The following is a 16,454-nucleotide window of genomic DNA, read 5'->3' as shown; positions in this document are numbered from 1 at the left end:
ACCTCTTGTTTTCCTTAGTTCCTGAGAGCGTGACGTCAACGCCTCTTCAAAGGACTTCCTCTACTCCACTTCACGACTCCTCGACAACCACTCAACCCACGACAAGAAATACTGGACGAAGGACAGTTGGCACTGATCGCAGGTAGGATACTAGAAAGACAAGTTTTAGGGGAATTAACTCTTTAGGGCAAGAGGAGGGATCTAGGGGGCCAGGATAACTAAAAGACCCATAGTAAATATCATTTACTCGTTATTCCACAGGTCGGCAGTGTAAACCCCTTCACCATCCCATCTCGTCCAGTACCGGCCCTCCTCCCTAAAGTCTAAGTTTATTCTAGCTGTAAATATTTAAGACAGCAAGTTTATAGTTAGATTTCTGGGAAGTTGGTCCCTTGCGTCTCTGCGAAAACAAACTTCTACGTCGTTCAAGATCTTCAGTCTCAGCTCAAGGTAAGGAACGACGTAGTTTTGGCTTTTGACAAAGAGGAGGAAACAGAGAATGTAGCAGAAACATCACAACAGTCAGACAAAGAGATCATAGCATATGTAGGTAAGGGAAAATACCTTAAGAAAACAATACGTCCAGAAAGCAAAAGAATTTTTCTCTCTGCTATATCAAATCCGAGTTCTCCTGAACATATGTTTCAGGCTACCGATAAAATACTTCAAGATCGAATGGGGTACCATGTACTCAATTCCATGGATGAGCAAGAACTAGCCCGGTCCGCAGTACAATGGGCTAACGATTCCAGTACATATAAAGATGATGCAATAGCTCAGACGTTTTTGAACCTTTCCCCTGATGAACAAAAATTAGCTGGTGTATACATGATCCAGCATCTCATTACGTTGTTTAAAAGCCAACATTCTGATCCAGGTCCCTTACCAGATATATTAGTAGAACTGCTCTCTAATAGATGGAGAGGCCTAGGTACTGATTTAATTAAAGAAATTCTAGAACATAGACACAAATATAGCGCTTTTCTGAAACCACAGTTTATGTCAGCTCCACCACCCTTAGAAAGAAAAATGTTTTACTTTGACAGACAGAATCCCTTACGGGAAGTACATCCGGTCAGAAAAGACGATAACACACTAGAACGTGTATTTGTATATACACCCATCACTAAAATGGAATTATTGGAAATGAAGAAAATAGTGCCTAGCCATGATAAAGACCCCGCAGGTTTTCACAGAGAGATTAAAGATATGTTACTCATGGGCGATTACACGTATACAGATATTATGAAAATGTTAAAAGTACTGTTGCCTGCTGGAATTTACGAGAAACTGAAGGAGAAAGAATGGGAGGTGGGAGACACAAAGATTGATTGGGCAGCACTAGAAGTTGAAGAAAATGGCCGTACTGCAGGTTTAGGCCTTGGGGATAAAGCTAAAGCATTACCAGGTTTATTAGTTCAAGTTTTGCCTAGACTGTTAGCAACTAAAAAGGAAGACTGGGACGCAATCTCAGCCTGCAAACAGAAACACGATGAAGATACTAGTGATTTTTATTCAAGATTCGAGAAATGTTTTATTATTAACAGTGGCCTGAAAACAAGTAGCGAGTCATACCCACACCTCTTTGTATCAAAATTAGTCGAGAATTCCCTGCCTCAAGTTAAGAACCGTGTTTTGAAAGTAGAAAGTACATGGCAAGCAAATACACCGTCCCAAATGTTACAAATGTTACAGTACCACCAGAATAGAATTAGAGAAGAACAAGACCACGAACAGAGACGTATGAAAGATACGAAAATGAAAATGTTAGTTGCTCAGTCAGTTTCAGCTGACGGTCAGAAAAAGGGTATGACACAGTCAAATAATTCGGCAGCTCCCGTTAAAGGGACATGCAACTATTGCAAACAGCCAGGTCACTATGTGAATGAATGTACGTTTCTGAAATACAATATAGCAACAGGAAAAACTAAAGAGAGACCACGTCAGCCTAGACAGGACCAGGTCCAGCATCAAGTTCAGCCACATATTCCTTTTTTTATTTTTTATTTTATTTAAAATGTTTTACAGCATTTGTTCCCCAAAATCCTCCCCCCCCCCCCTGCACAGGACATGACGAAAGCAAAAAAAATGCAATCAAGTTTCGATTTTCTAGGACATTTCTGCATCTCAGGTTACAATATTTCAACCTAGCAAATTATAATAGGTAACCAAGAGCATCAATCAAAACAGCTGGAAAAGAAAAAACGTGGAAAGAGGATCAAATAATAAACATAACCCCATGAATGCAGCGTAGTTAATATTCCTGATTTACATTGCACGCCCGTCTGAAAACCCTATAGAAGTTCTGTGTTTCCTGCCACCCTATTCTTCCAGTCTGTTATTGGTTTCCAAATCTGAAGACCAAGGGATCTGCCCTTCTTCCCTTTTCTAGCATATAGCGCTTTTTCCATGTTGTATATATACAAAAGCCTGGCCAACCATTGCTGCATAGTGGGGGCGAGCTTATCTCGCCATGCCGAAGCTATACATAGACGAAATACGGCCATAGCTACAAACAGAAAGTTCTCCAGCTGTGGTTGCTCTCCAGTACCATCCAATCCCATTAATATTACTTCGGGTGTCATCGTTAACTTACAATTCAGAGATCTATCTAAAAACCCTTCAGTTTGTTTTATCAGGGGAGCCAGGTTGGGGCATTCGCAAAACATGTGCACTATGTCTCCCTCCTGGCTATCGCATCTTGGACATGTTATCCCTTGTGTACCCCCCCACTGTGCAATTCTGGCTGGAGTATAGTATAACTTGTACAAGGTCTTATAGTGCTGGGCTTGCAATGAAGAAGAGTGGAGAACCTCATGTCCCATCTGTAATGACTTTTCAAAGATCCCCTCCGTAATCCCTAACGCATCCATCCATTTTGCTTCAAATTTACCCAAGTCGTCTCCCCTATGTGCTATAAGTTCGGCATAAAGTCTTTTTATCGTGCAGCCATGCCCCCCTTCTATTAATTGTAGTATTATATTATCTCCAAATCCTAAAGGGCCTCCTCTCTTTCCAGCCAATAAGCTTCTTATCTGTAGATACTTAAAAAACATTCTTGTACTGATCCCAAATTTTCTCTGTATCTCTGAGAATTGGCGAACTCCTAATGGGCCTATCAAATCCCCCATTCTTTTTACTCCTAACCGTCCCCATTCCTTGAAAACAGTATCAGCAAAGATCTCTGGGGGTAATGTGGGGTCATTCCCTAACCTAGTATATGCATGATATCTGCCCAGCCCAAAACTCTTTTTAAACGCCTTCCACACCTTATAAGCTGCCTCCAGAGTCTTGAATCTTGTCCTCTTAAAGTAGCTCGGTTCAGTGTATCTCAAGAACACATTCTGTGCCTCCTCGCCTAAAATCAAGCTGAAAATCTCTAATGAGCCGGTGTAGAATTCTACTTCCATCTCCGCCCCACCGGTGAGGCCCGTTATTTGCTGCAGCACTGCAGCCCAATAATAGAGTCTCAGATCCGGTAGTGCCCACCCCCCCCTCTCTCTTGGTAATGCCATAAATTTTAGTGCCCTTCTTGTTTTACCCTGTGACCAGATAAACCGGTTTATTATGAGCTCTATTCTGCTAAACAGAAGTGGACTAAAAAATAGAGGGATAGTTCTAAATAAATATAGAAATTTCGGGAGGAGATTCATTTTGATAAAATTTACCCTGCCAACTATGGACATGTGCAAATTATGTACCCTATTCAAATCCTTCTTCGCTTTCGAAATGATAGGAGCGATATTTAAGTCCACCAAATTTCCCAGATCAGCGGTGATAGTTATTCCTAAGTAAACCCCCTCAGCCACCACCCGTGGATCTGTGCATGTTGCGTATGTATTCTTTATAATTTGTGTCTTAGTTTTATTTAGTGCATACCCCGCGACCCGCCCAAATTGCTCCGCCTCCTGCTCTATTTTGCTGATAGCCTCTGCCGGTGAGGGTGTGATGATCGCGATATCATCCGCATATGCTAGTACCTTAATCGGTCCCATTTTAGTATCTAACGGCCTAATTCGATCATTTAGTTCCAATTTCTTAATTATTGGGTCTATGTAAAGTGCAAAGAGCAGGGGTGAGCACGGGCACCCCTGCCGTGTGCCCCGTGTAATTCTAAATGGGATAGTGCGGCCTGTATTCACCCTTACACACGCCGTTGGTCCTGCATATAAAGATTGTATCGATTTTATAAATCCATCCCCGATTCTCCCTTTCCTTAGCACTGCCCACAGAAATTCCCACGCCACACGGTCGAAGGCCTTTTCGGCGTCTAATAACATGGCTGCCATTGGTTTCTCCTCCGCCCCTTGTACGTCAAATAGTGTGATCATCTTTCTAACATGCAATGCCGTTCCTCTATGTGGGATAAATCCATGCTGGTTAATGCTTACTAGTTGCACTATTACCCTAGCAAGTCTATTTGCTAATGTTTTGGAGAAGATTTTTAGGTCAGCATTAATCAATGTAATCGGGCGGTATGACCCGGGCTCTACGGGGGATTTCCCTTTTTTAAGGATTACGACAATATCTGCCCCTGCCCAGCTGGCAGGAATGGAATGCCCTGCCTGTGCCTCCCTAAGTGTCCTGACTAGCTCTGAGATTATTGAAGCAAAAAACACTTTGTAAAATTCCCCGGGTATCAGATCCGGCCCGGCAGCCTTGCCGGAAGGCAGACTGAGCATACCCTCTTTAATTTCTTCTGCCTCTAAGCAAGTCTCGAGAGAGTCCCTGTCTACCTCCTGTAGGGTTTTACTTGGTATTTCTTGCAAATACCTCTGGATATCGGCAGGGTCTCTGTCCTGCTCCTCCTCATAAAGGTTACTATAGAACTTCCTAAAGACCTCGAGGATTCCTTCCCTATCTGATACCATATTGCCTCCACCGTCTCTAATCTCTTTAATTTCACCTTTTGCCATCCTCTGTCTCGTGCGTGTTGCAAGTGTCCGCCCTACCCTTTCACTATATTCATAGCATTGTTCTCTCTTAGCATTGTATATTTTAGCTGATTTTATTGCTATACTCTCTTCTGCATCTGCTTTAGCCACCATGGTCTCTATTAGATATTGTTCCAGCTCCTGCCCCTCTGTGATGGCCTGTTCAAGTCTCTGCTCTGCTTTCAACAGATCACTGTTTACCTGATCTACCTTAGCTTTCTCCTTTTTCTGATTGGCTAGGCTAAAGCTCAACGTCTCACCTCGCACCCCGGCTTTAAAAGTATCCCAATCATTTCCTGAGTTAGTGCTCCCTCTGTTGATATCCCAAAAGCCCTTTATCCAGGCGTGCATGTGTGTAATATAGTCTATATCTATCAGAAGTTCTCTTTCAAATGTCCATGATTTAGCCTGACTTTTAAGCCCGCTACCCGTTATTGTCAATAATAGGGGATTATGATCGGACAAGATACGGGGTAGCCTTGTTATCATGAGGGTATTTGAAAGTAACCCAGAGGTAAAGAAGTAATCCAGACGGACACACTTCCTATGGGGGGCCGAGTAATAAGTAAAGCCGTCCTCACCCACTTTAAGCTCTTCCCAGACATCAATAAAGGCGTTGTTACTGGCCATACTTCGGATTGCTCTACACACCCTCTTTTTCCTTCCTTGGTATAGTCCCCTATTATTCAGTCCCAAACCTGATGCCCCGTCGATGTTGAAATCGCCTGCGAGGATCACTCTTGGTGCCCAGGTAGCTAGTTCTATATCCAAGAACTCGAATACTTCAGGGTCATCCTCCGTTGACCCATAGACGGACCCAAGTATAATCCAGACTTCTCCAATCAGACACTCAATCAGGGCCCACCTACCCCAAGGATCTTTTAATTTCTTCCTAGTGCTAATGTTAGGTAGTTTAGTTAAAATGGCCACTCCCCTGACCTTTGCCCCTTGTTTTGAATATGCCAGCACGCGCAGTCCCAATTGTTCCAGCAAGAAAGGCTTGTTACCTTCTATGTGTGTCTCTTGTAAGCATATATATTCTGCCTGAGTGTTTTTAATTAGTAAAGCTACCTTTTGCCTTTTCAGCCTATCATTCAGCCCACATACATTCATTGATAACACCTTAACTTTTGAAAACATCATTAATCTTAACTGTTCCTGAACCTTTTAAACCAGAGAGATAGAGTTTCTTTTCCACCCTCAATACCACCTTTGGTGCAAGTACCATTGTCTTTGCCTTTAAGTTTTCAACTAGTTTTTGCCAAATCCAGCTGTTTAATCTAGCAAAAATTAACTCATTAAACGTAAACGTAGCCTTGTTTCTCTTACATGTATCCTGAGTTCCTTTTGCATAGTTTCCTAGTTTTAATATGTCCCAGTCCTTTTCCCTATATTCTGCCCTGTGCCCCTTCCCCCTCCTCCCCTCCCCTTGAGTCATCCTAGGTCCACCCCCCTCTCCCCCCTCCCTCCCCCCACCACTTCTTGAGGCATCCTGGGACCTGAGTCCCTAGGTGTGGGCGGTTAAGTGATCCAATCATCACCGCTCGCTCAATCGCCTGAATTTATCAAAAGACTTTTAAATGTATAGCAATTTCAGATGGCTAGCTTTTCTCTTCCTATTTTCTTGGTTCCGAGAGTTCGTGCAGGTAGGCCTCCGCTTGGATCTCACTTGTGAAGTTCCTAGAAGTTCCTTTATAAAGTACTCTTAGGCGTGCTGGGTTTAGCAGATGAACAATTGCTCCAATCTTTTCAAATGGGGCAAAGAGTTGCCTCAGCCTCCAGCGACGCTCGACCGTTGCGTGAGCAAAGTCCGGGCGAACAAAGAACTTGTTCCCTTGATATTCTTTTTTGCTCGTTGGTCGGGCCAGGTCATAGATTGCTTCTCGTAAAAGAAAGTTTCCAAAGCAGACCAAGATAGCTCTTGGATATTGGTTTTCTTTTAGAGGTCGCTTGGGGAGTGTGAGAGGAAAACGATGAACGCGTTGCACTTCACGGTCCAATTCCCATGTTTGAAGTTCAGGCATTGTAGACTTCAGAAGGTTGATAATATATCCCTTTGGATCGCTTCCCTCTGTACCTTCTGCAATTCCCAAAAAGCGAAGGTTATTTCTCCTCCCCCGATTTTCAAGATCCTCCACCTTTGTCATTAAATCTTCGATGACGCCAGCTTGGACCTTTTCTCTACTTTGAAGTTTAATAACATCTGCTTCCAGATTTTCTGTGCGACTCTCCACCGAGGCCATTCTGTCCACTATCTCATTGCAAGTATTATCCACCTTCTGGATAGCGCCTTGGAGTTGTTGAATAGCCTCGTGGTTCCTTTGGCTGTCGGTTTTAACATCTAAGTGAAGATCCTTTATGGTCTTCAGGACCTCACTCAGCGATGGTTCCACAGAAGATCCTAGCTTGCCAGTATCGCAATGTTGTTTTTCCTTAGACTTTTCGGCTGCCCCACTCTTTGGATTTTTTAGTTTTGTGTCTCCTATAAAAGTAGGAGTCAAACTTTTCCGGATGAGTCTAGACTTTTTCTTTGTTTGGTCCTGGTTGCTCCCCTGATCCGTTGTTTCATCATCCAAAGGTTTATAGAGTTTTCTATGTTTTGATTTTTTTTTCCCCTCCACTTTCTTTTTGGATACCGAGTCCCGGCCGGATCCATTATTGTTCTTTGTGTCTCTCTGATATGTTTGATCGTATACTTCCAGGTTAGTAGTAGGTGAAATTTCGTCCTCGCTGGTCGCACTTGAGCCCCCGATTTCACTGAAGATCGATAGGCCAGTTTCATAAATTTCAGAGTTAGATTCCTCTGTCGATTCTTCACTCCCAATTTGTAGTTTTTTATCTCCAGTTGTGGTTTGACCAGTAGTGGGCATGTAGTCCAGATCCTGTTCCAGATCTGTGGTCATTTCTGTGCTCCCGCAATATAAAGTTATTTCATCACCGGGAGTCTTAATCTTATTCTTCATTGCATCCTGTAGCCTCCCATTCTTAATATTGTTACTATTGGTGCCATTCCCTTTGTTGCCTTCTTTCAAGGGTTCCTTTGAGATCGGTTCGAGTATAGTTGTGATCCTTGGTTGTGTTTCATCACATAATCCTGTCAATTTAGCTGCGGCCTTCAAGTTTTTGATTGCTTGTAATCTCTTGGCCTTTTTAGCAAAAAGCTCCATCTTTTCATCTGCTTGGTCATCGGACTTTTCTTCGGGGTTACAATCATTTAACTGTTCTTGTTTCTTCTGTTTTCCCCTCTCAGTCTCCTTCTCAGCAGTTTTTGTGGCATTTTTGCTTTTGCTTTTGTTTTTCTCCGTATTATTTTTATGGTTTACTTTGTCGTTACCATTATCATTGCCACTGATATTGTCCTCCATACCTTCCTTACCGATTCTAGCCCCTTTCGCCTCATGTGCCTTCAAGTTCAGCCACATATTCCACAGAACCCACAGCCAATGCCTGCTCCACAACAGACAGGACAGACAGTAGCGGTACCACATCCACAGCCCATTTCCGCGACACAGCAAGTTTCACAGCAGATGTACCAGTATGCACAATCTGATTACCCCGATTATCAGCGTTATTCCTGAAACAGCCTGGAGAGGGAGGTTGGCTTGCCTCTCATTGAAGTTCCTGTAGATCAAGAGGGTCCTTATGTACATAGTCAAGTATTAGGAAAAGATAGAAAGTTTGTGATTGACACAGGGGCAAGTCGAACAACAATAAGTCACGACGAGCTTCCAGGGGCACCCCTCTCAGGCTCACAGAATGTTTCCCTTGGTTTTTCAGGACAGCCCATTGTTAATGAAGTATTGAAACCTGTTCCCCTAGCAGTTGGTCCATTGTCACGTACTACAGACTTACTACTCACGAAGTCGTGTCCAGAAAACTTGTTAGGTATCAAGACACTGAAAGCTCTAGGAGCTGTGATATGTTGTTCTCCGGAAGGAGTTAGACTGTTTTTGCGTGACTTTAAAGGTCACTATGTATTACGAGATTTTTATGTGAGATTGAAAAATGTACCAGAACATTTGTGGGCGAAAGGCCCAACTGATGTAGGTTGTATGCACATTACACCATACCGAGTTACACTCAAGCCAGGAGTTGTACTGCCCCGAATCCGACAATACAAGTTACCACCCGATGCTGTAGTGGCTTTACTGGAAATTATAGAAGAGCTCATTGCACAGGGAGTGGTTGTAGAAACTGACTCCAATCTATGTAATTCCCCTATCATTCCGATTCTTAAACGTACTGACCCGAATGCACCACCAGTTTATCGGTTGGTGATTGATCTGCGAGAATTAAATAAATGCATTGTGCCACAGTACCCTGTGGTCCCCGACATCTCATCCTTATTGACTGCTATTGATTCAGAGGCGACGTTCTTTACTGTAATTGACCTCAAGAACGCCTTCTTCAGTGTCCCCATTGATCCGGAGAGCCAATACCTTTTCGGATTCTGTTTAAATGGCCGTAGCTTCAAATTTGCACGCGCACCTCAAGGATTCACAGAAAGCCCCAGCATCTACAGCCAAGCATTGAAAAGACAAATTGACAGTATTCTCATGCCAGTTAACACTGCCCTACTGCAGTACGTCGATGATCTGCTGATCACCGCTCGTAGCGAACCTGAATGTGAACATGCATCACTGACGGTTTTGCATTTCTTAGCTGACAAGGGACACAAGGTGTCCCCTTCAAAATTACAATTCTGTGTTCAGCAAGTGGTGTACCTTGGGCACTTGCTGTCCAAGAGGGGGAGACAGCTAACACCTGACCGCATCCAGTTAATTGCACACTTACCGCAACCCAAGACACAAAAGGAAGTGCGGGCCTTCATTGGCCTCACCTCTTACTGCAGGCAATGGATTCCTCAGTACGCATTTCTAGCCAAGCCACTTATACAGTTGACAACACAGGAGGCAGCGACTTCGACTGTCCTCCCTTGGACTCAAGAACACACACAGGCTTTTGACGAATTAAAGAAAGCATTATGTCAAGCACCAGTTTTAGCAACACCTTGTTACAGCAAACCTTTTACACTTTTTGTTACAGAACGTGATGGCACAGCATTATCTGTCCTCACACAAGACCAAGCAGGTTCACATAAGCTGTGTGCTTATTTTTTGAGTACATTAGACCCAGTAGCCCAGGCCCTGCCTGCGTGCTTGAAATCAGTTGCAGCAACAGCCTTAGCGATCCGACAAAGTGATTCCATAGTGTTAGGACATCCCCTGACAGTACAAGTTCCACACTCTGTGGAAGTTCTTTTAAATAGAACACAGACTCAACACTTGACTATAGCACGACTGACAGGTTATGAATTGACATTGTTCCAGCCACACATAGAAATCAGACGCTGTAATATACTCAATCCTGCCACATTGTTACCTTCGAACATTACAGATTCAGCTCCACATGACTGTATAGAGATCATTAATGCAGTAACAAAGCCCCGACGAGACTTGACAGATGTTGCACTGACTAACCCAGACTTGACACTTTACGTGGATGGTTCATGTATGAGAACAAGCACAGGAGAATTAGTGGCCGCATATGCAGTGACCACTGAAACTGAAGTCAAAGAAACACATCGCATTGATACACTGTCTGCTCAAGCTGCAGAGCTCATTGCTCTGACCCGAGCTTGTATAATAGCCAAAAACAGGAATGTTAACATATACACAGATTCACGTTATGCATTTGGAGTCGTACACGACTTCGGTGTACTCTGGCAGGAAAGAGGTTTCTTGACCTCTCACGGAGCCAAAATCCAACATGGTCCCCTCATTCAAGACTTATTGGAAGCAATACATTTGCCATCAGCCATAGCTATCATGAAGTGCAGAGCACATACTAAAGTTACAGATACCATTTCCCAGGGTAACGATCTGGCCGATCGAACCGCGAAACACACAGCTCTGACTCATACACATACAGCTGACATGACAAAGACAATAGTTCCGACACCTACACATTGCATGACAATTAAGGATCCCGCACTAGATGTAATTGACATACAGACACATGCTACTCCAGACGAAATTAAGAAATGGACTGAACTAGGAGGGATCCAGACAGATCAGGGATGGATGACGAAGGGAAAAGCCACATGGTTTCTCCCCGACTCTATGGTTCAAGTTATGATCAACACTGCACACAGTCCAGCACACTTGGGAGAAAAAGCCATGTTAGACAGTTTACAGAATCTCTGGTACAATAAACATTTGCGAGCAGCAGCAAAACAGAAAGCGCGTACTTGCATGATCTGTTGTCAGTTCAACCCAGGTAAAGGCATTCCCGTAGAGCAAGGTGGATTCAATCCTCCCGATTACCCTTTTGAAGTCCTCCAGATGGATTATATCCAGATGGAACGATGTCGAGGATTCAAATATGTCCTCGTAGTTGTATGTGCACTTTCCCGTTGGACAGAAGCATATCCAGTCCCAGATTACACTGCCCCGACCACTGCCAAACAGTTGGTTCGTGAATTCTTCCCACGGTACGGTTTGCCTCGTGTCGTGTATTCAGATAATGGCCAACCATTCTCATCTGAATTAATGAAGCAGGTATCACTCCTGCTAGGATATCAGTGGAAGTTCCACTGCGTCCGAAATCCCGAGGCAGCAGGTCTCGTGGAACGCCACAATCAGACACTGAAAACACATCTTGCTAAGATTTGTGCCGAGAAAGGGGTAGACTGGATAGTCGCCTTGCCAGTTGCATTGTTTTACATGAGAATGGTTGCACACTCTAGAACAGGGCTATCCCCATATGAGGTGGTCTTTGGTAGGCCACCGAATATGTGGGGGACGCCTCTGCCTCGTAAAATAACCGATGTTGACTGTAACATGTTGACAGATTACCTTGCCTCCTTGACGTCTGCACTACAATCTTGTCGTTCACAGGTAGCTGCAGCCTTTCCCGACAACACCGAGGTGAAGCCGCACGAGATTACTCCGGGGGACCTCGTCTTTGTGAGGAACTTCGACAGGAGGAGTCCGCTGGAGCCCCGCTGGCAGGAGCCGAAGCTTGTTTTATTAACTACAAGGACAGCGGTGAAAGTGGAGGGCCGCAAGGGCTGGCTCCACTCAAGTCATATAAAAAAATTTAATGGACTTCAGCCAAAGACAGACTCTCAGCCCGGCCCCGTCCCAGAGACTGAATCTAAACTCCCACTGGTAGAGAAAACTCCCCAACAGGAGTACCGTTTAAAGTTGAGGTCTAGCAAGTCAGACAGTTTAATTGTTTAAGTCCTCCCCTAGGTGAAGCGGTTAGACAGGTTCCTGACATGTACAAGCCAGACCCCAATAGAGAGAGAGATAGACAGAAACAGCTCAAGAAACGAGAATATTGTAAATCTCTTCGTAGTCATTGTATTGTGACATTATTGATTATGTTTTTTCTGAGTCTTACGATTATTGCTGCAAGTTTACTGCTACACATGTATTTCCCTATTTCCATACATGCACATTTCTTTCCACAAAGCACTGTCGAGCATACTTTCAGCGAATTACACCCGCATGAGTTATCTTATAGGCTTGCGCTGCGCAACAATACTTTTATCAGTATGTTACATCATTCTCATCAGACCAGCAATGCTACCAATTGTTGGATATGTGGCCGACTTCCTCCCTATCAGAAATACAAGGGAGTCTTGCCCCTCTTCCCGTATCCGTTCACACATAATGGTTCCTGTGGTGCATGGTTTAGTTTAATAAATTCTTTAGACTCTGAGTCCATAGTCTACAAAGGCAATTGGATATGGGGAAATCTGAACACAGTCCTGCATAAAGCATGTTACCCTAACAAGGAGGGTCTTCCACAAAGGACAGGGACCGATCTAGAAAATGAAGTATATGGATTAGGTAATTATACACTCAACCTCATGATTCTGAATGTCCAGTCTGATACAGGACCAGACTTACCCTCTATGTCAGTATTACCAGTCAAAGGCGAGTTATGTGTCGGAAAGAATGGTTCAGTACCCCTAGGTCATAGTAAATGTACTACTGTGATCGAATTCAGTGAGAAAGGCAAGTCTACATTCAAAGCTACTCGTCATTCCTATTTCATTTGTGGTCATACAGCCTATATACGTTTGCCACTAGATTGGGATGGGACATGTTACATTGCATTCCTTCTGCCACCTGTTTTTCTAGCTCCACCTGACTATCATAAGAATTCCCGTCTAGTACCTAATAGGCACAAGAGAGATCTCCCGATTGTCGACTATACTGAAACGGCATTGGAACAATATACAGATTTCAATAAAGGTTTCTTTCCCTATTTAGGAGCTATCTTCAATAGCAAAGCAATACGTCATTTGACCAGAACCCTTGAAGCAGTGGTAAATGAAACTACTTCCGCCCTAGGTAACTTAACAGAGGAACAGTCCGCCATGAGAATTGTTGTCCTTCAAAATCGTCTTGTTCTTGACGTCATCCTGGCCGATAGGGGCGGAGCCTGTAGAGTCATCGGATCGAGTTGCTGTGTTTTCATTCCAGAAAATGCACCGTCAGTATATAAAGCCATAACGCGTCTCCATAAGATTGCAAATCAGATACACCAGAATCCAGGCACCTAGACTTGGTCCGGTTGGTTCTGGAGCGTGTTATCAGCCTGGGGTTGGAAAGTCCTATCCTTCCTCGGAATAGCCCTTCTCATAGTATTCAGTTGTTGCCTATGTATACAACACAGGCTGTGCCCACTTTTGTATAACTGTCATTTATACGGAGTAACATAAAAAATTGCATAATTAAAAAACCTGTCCGGCTGGGCAGAGGTCATATATACTATTAAGTATATGTCTATTATTTATTTGATCCTCAAATGTCTAGGGTCCCCTGTTCTGTAAAATATGTATACAATGTGGGCCAGCGATTTGCGGCTTGTGCGCCACATCATGTTTTCCTCATCCAAGTCCACGTTCTAAATCCCGCCTGAAAAAGGAAGAGCAAATGATGTTATATGAACAAATAGATGGACTAATGAAGATTGATATATCAGGAAGGGTCCGTAGGGGACAAGGAGGGAATGAGGTAATATACATTTTTATGGTCAATTGTGTCCCCTAACGTGAACCCCACCGTCTCCATGTACGAGCTTAAAGTGCATGTAACTTCACTCCTCGACCTGCTATGAAGACGCAAATACATTTGCGTCCAACGTTAACATGTCCTCTTTCAGATCCACCATGAATGGATCGATAATTCAGTTCCTAAGTATGCCTTGCCAACGTCTTTTCATGGCGCACTTTCACGTTTTTCCTAGCCCTGCAGAGCTAGGCCCTGATTTCTGCCATCGAGTCCTTTTCTGTTCTCTGCCTCCTGAAAGCTGCAACGTGGGATGCATCCCTGACCTCTGTCCTACTCCCTGCGCGGCGAGCGGTGCCCGGCTCGGCCTGCTTGCTTGCCAAAGACAGTATTTTGCCTTCAAGTTATCAGTATAGCCGAGTTCAGCTCCTCGAAAACACATTCCAGTCTAGCAGAATAGATAAACATTTCCCCGGCTGCAGAGCAAAGGGCTCGGCCTCTCTGTCTCCATGCAAGTAATTCATTGCTCCCGTTACCATGGTAGGCCCATGGCCCCTCGCATTACACGCAGACACGTAGGCACATATGCACACATTAATAGTCAGTATAGAGTAGCCTCTGCCCAAGAGACCTTTCCTTCTAGATAATACAGTTCCCCAAACACAAGATATCAGATATGATTTAGGAATGAGTCGATCTGACATGCTAGACTTCTGTCTCTTTCCTCTAGTGCTAAATGTCAAGTCCCCTGCACCCTCCAGCCTCACGTCAGTCACACGCCATGCTGCTGCGCGCGCATCTTTGCTACAGATTCCTGCTGACACTGCAAGATTCCACTATGTAACCACCCACTTGTGACACTTTCATGTGACGTTTCTAGCACACACCTCTGTGTACGCCCTCGTGCACGCCTTTCTGTTACGCACATGTGTTCTTATCTCGTTTCTCTCAGCTGTTACGCCTTCTGTATCCATCACCATTATATGCATTTACTATAAATATTGTATGCTGTCAATAAAGTATTGCTCTATCCCTTCCTGATCCTTTATGGTGAAAGGAACATGATACCCTGGTTCGAACCATTCCATTTTATGGAATAAAACCCTTATAAACTCAGATACCACGGATTCTGCCTCTTATTTTGGACTGAGTTATTTTATTGATATTTACTGCATAGAAATTCAGACGGTAAATATTTATTTACCACAGAAGCCAGGATTGATCCCATGTTTTTTGGCTCCCTTGTGTGCAATTCAATTAAGCAGATAGATGTACAAGCTTGGCTTCCCCTACACCCAGCTTAGCAACCCCTTCCCAACCCTTTGACCACCACCCTGCCGGCATCAGTGAGGCCCTCAGTCACACCACCAACTAAACATTTTGGCCCCTGGGAAAATGTTTGAGAGTACCCATGAACTATATGGATTAAACCCAGATCTGTGAGATTTGTTCATCATTACATCCACCATCTGTTCTTTCGGTCTCGGCTGGCGAAGGCTGCACTTGCGCAGTCTCGCTGGCGAGATTTTATGTTTTAGAGTGTGGGGCTTAAACCTGCCTCTCTTCTCCATTGGCTGGCTTCTTAAACGGAGGCCAGCCATTGGAGAAGAGGGGCGTCTTTCCATTTAAGCCCCGTCTTTTTCGGATTGGGGGCGTTTTTTTTTCGGTCCTTTCTCTCCGTGACGTCATCGGACCAAAACACGCACCCCAGTCTGAAAAGGACGGGGCTTGTTACTCAGTCCTATCGAACCTTTCTCTCATTGGTCCGGCCGCTTTTCCTTTTCCGCTTTTGCTTTTCCTTCCTGTGTTGTCTTACTTTCAGTGGTTTCCGGTTTTAGTCCTTCATCAGTTTCACCTACTTTGCTGCACCAGCTTTCACGCTTGTTTCTGTCGGTTCTTGTTTGAGTCTCTGCTGTTGCCTTTTGGGCGGCTTTTCGATCTCGGCCCGAAGATGGCTGACGAACTAGACCTTCACGAGGCGAGTGGCGAGGACTTTGCCATGGACGAGGATGGTGGAGATGAGTGAGGCACACTAAGGAACTACGTAGTAATGTCCGGAATAACTTCATTATGTTAGATATTTCATTTGGTTTGCGTTTTGGAACTAACGTTCTCTCTCATCACTCCTCGAGGATCACGTCGAGCTCCGTTCATTCTCTTGGAGAGTGTCCTCGCGGCTGCTTTCTTTGTCCAGTCCCTCGCTTTGAAGAGTGTATTTTTCCTTTTCTTTGCTGCTTCCCCCTTGGCCTTTTACCTATTCTTTGACTTGTAGACTGGCCATTCATCTGTGGGGGTGACTCCCTCCACGTACTTTTCCCGTAGGGATTAGCTATGTGCAATTAGGGGATAATGGCTTACTGAATACGGGCTATCAACTCCTTCCTCCTACTCTGAGTCGGTGACTATCTCCCTGATCTGAGTATTGAAACGCCTCCCTTCACACTTACCTTCAAGGAATGGAGATCATTTAGATACTGCACTCTAGTCGAAAAGG

This window comes from Lissotriton vulgaris, chromosome 5, assembly GCF_964263255.1.
Source record: "Lissotriton vulgaris chromosome 5, aLisVul1.2, whole genome shotgun sequence".
Classification (NCBI taxonomy): Eukaryota; Metazoa; Chordata; class Amphibia; order Caudata; family Salamandridae; genus Lissotriton; species Lissotriton vulgaris.
This window is presented reverse-complemented; position numbering follows the sequence as displayed.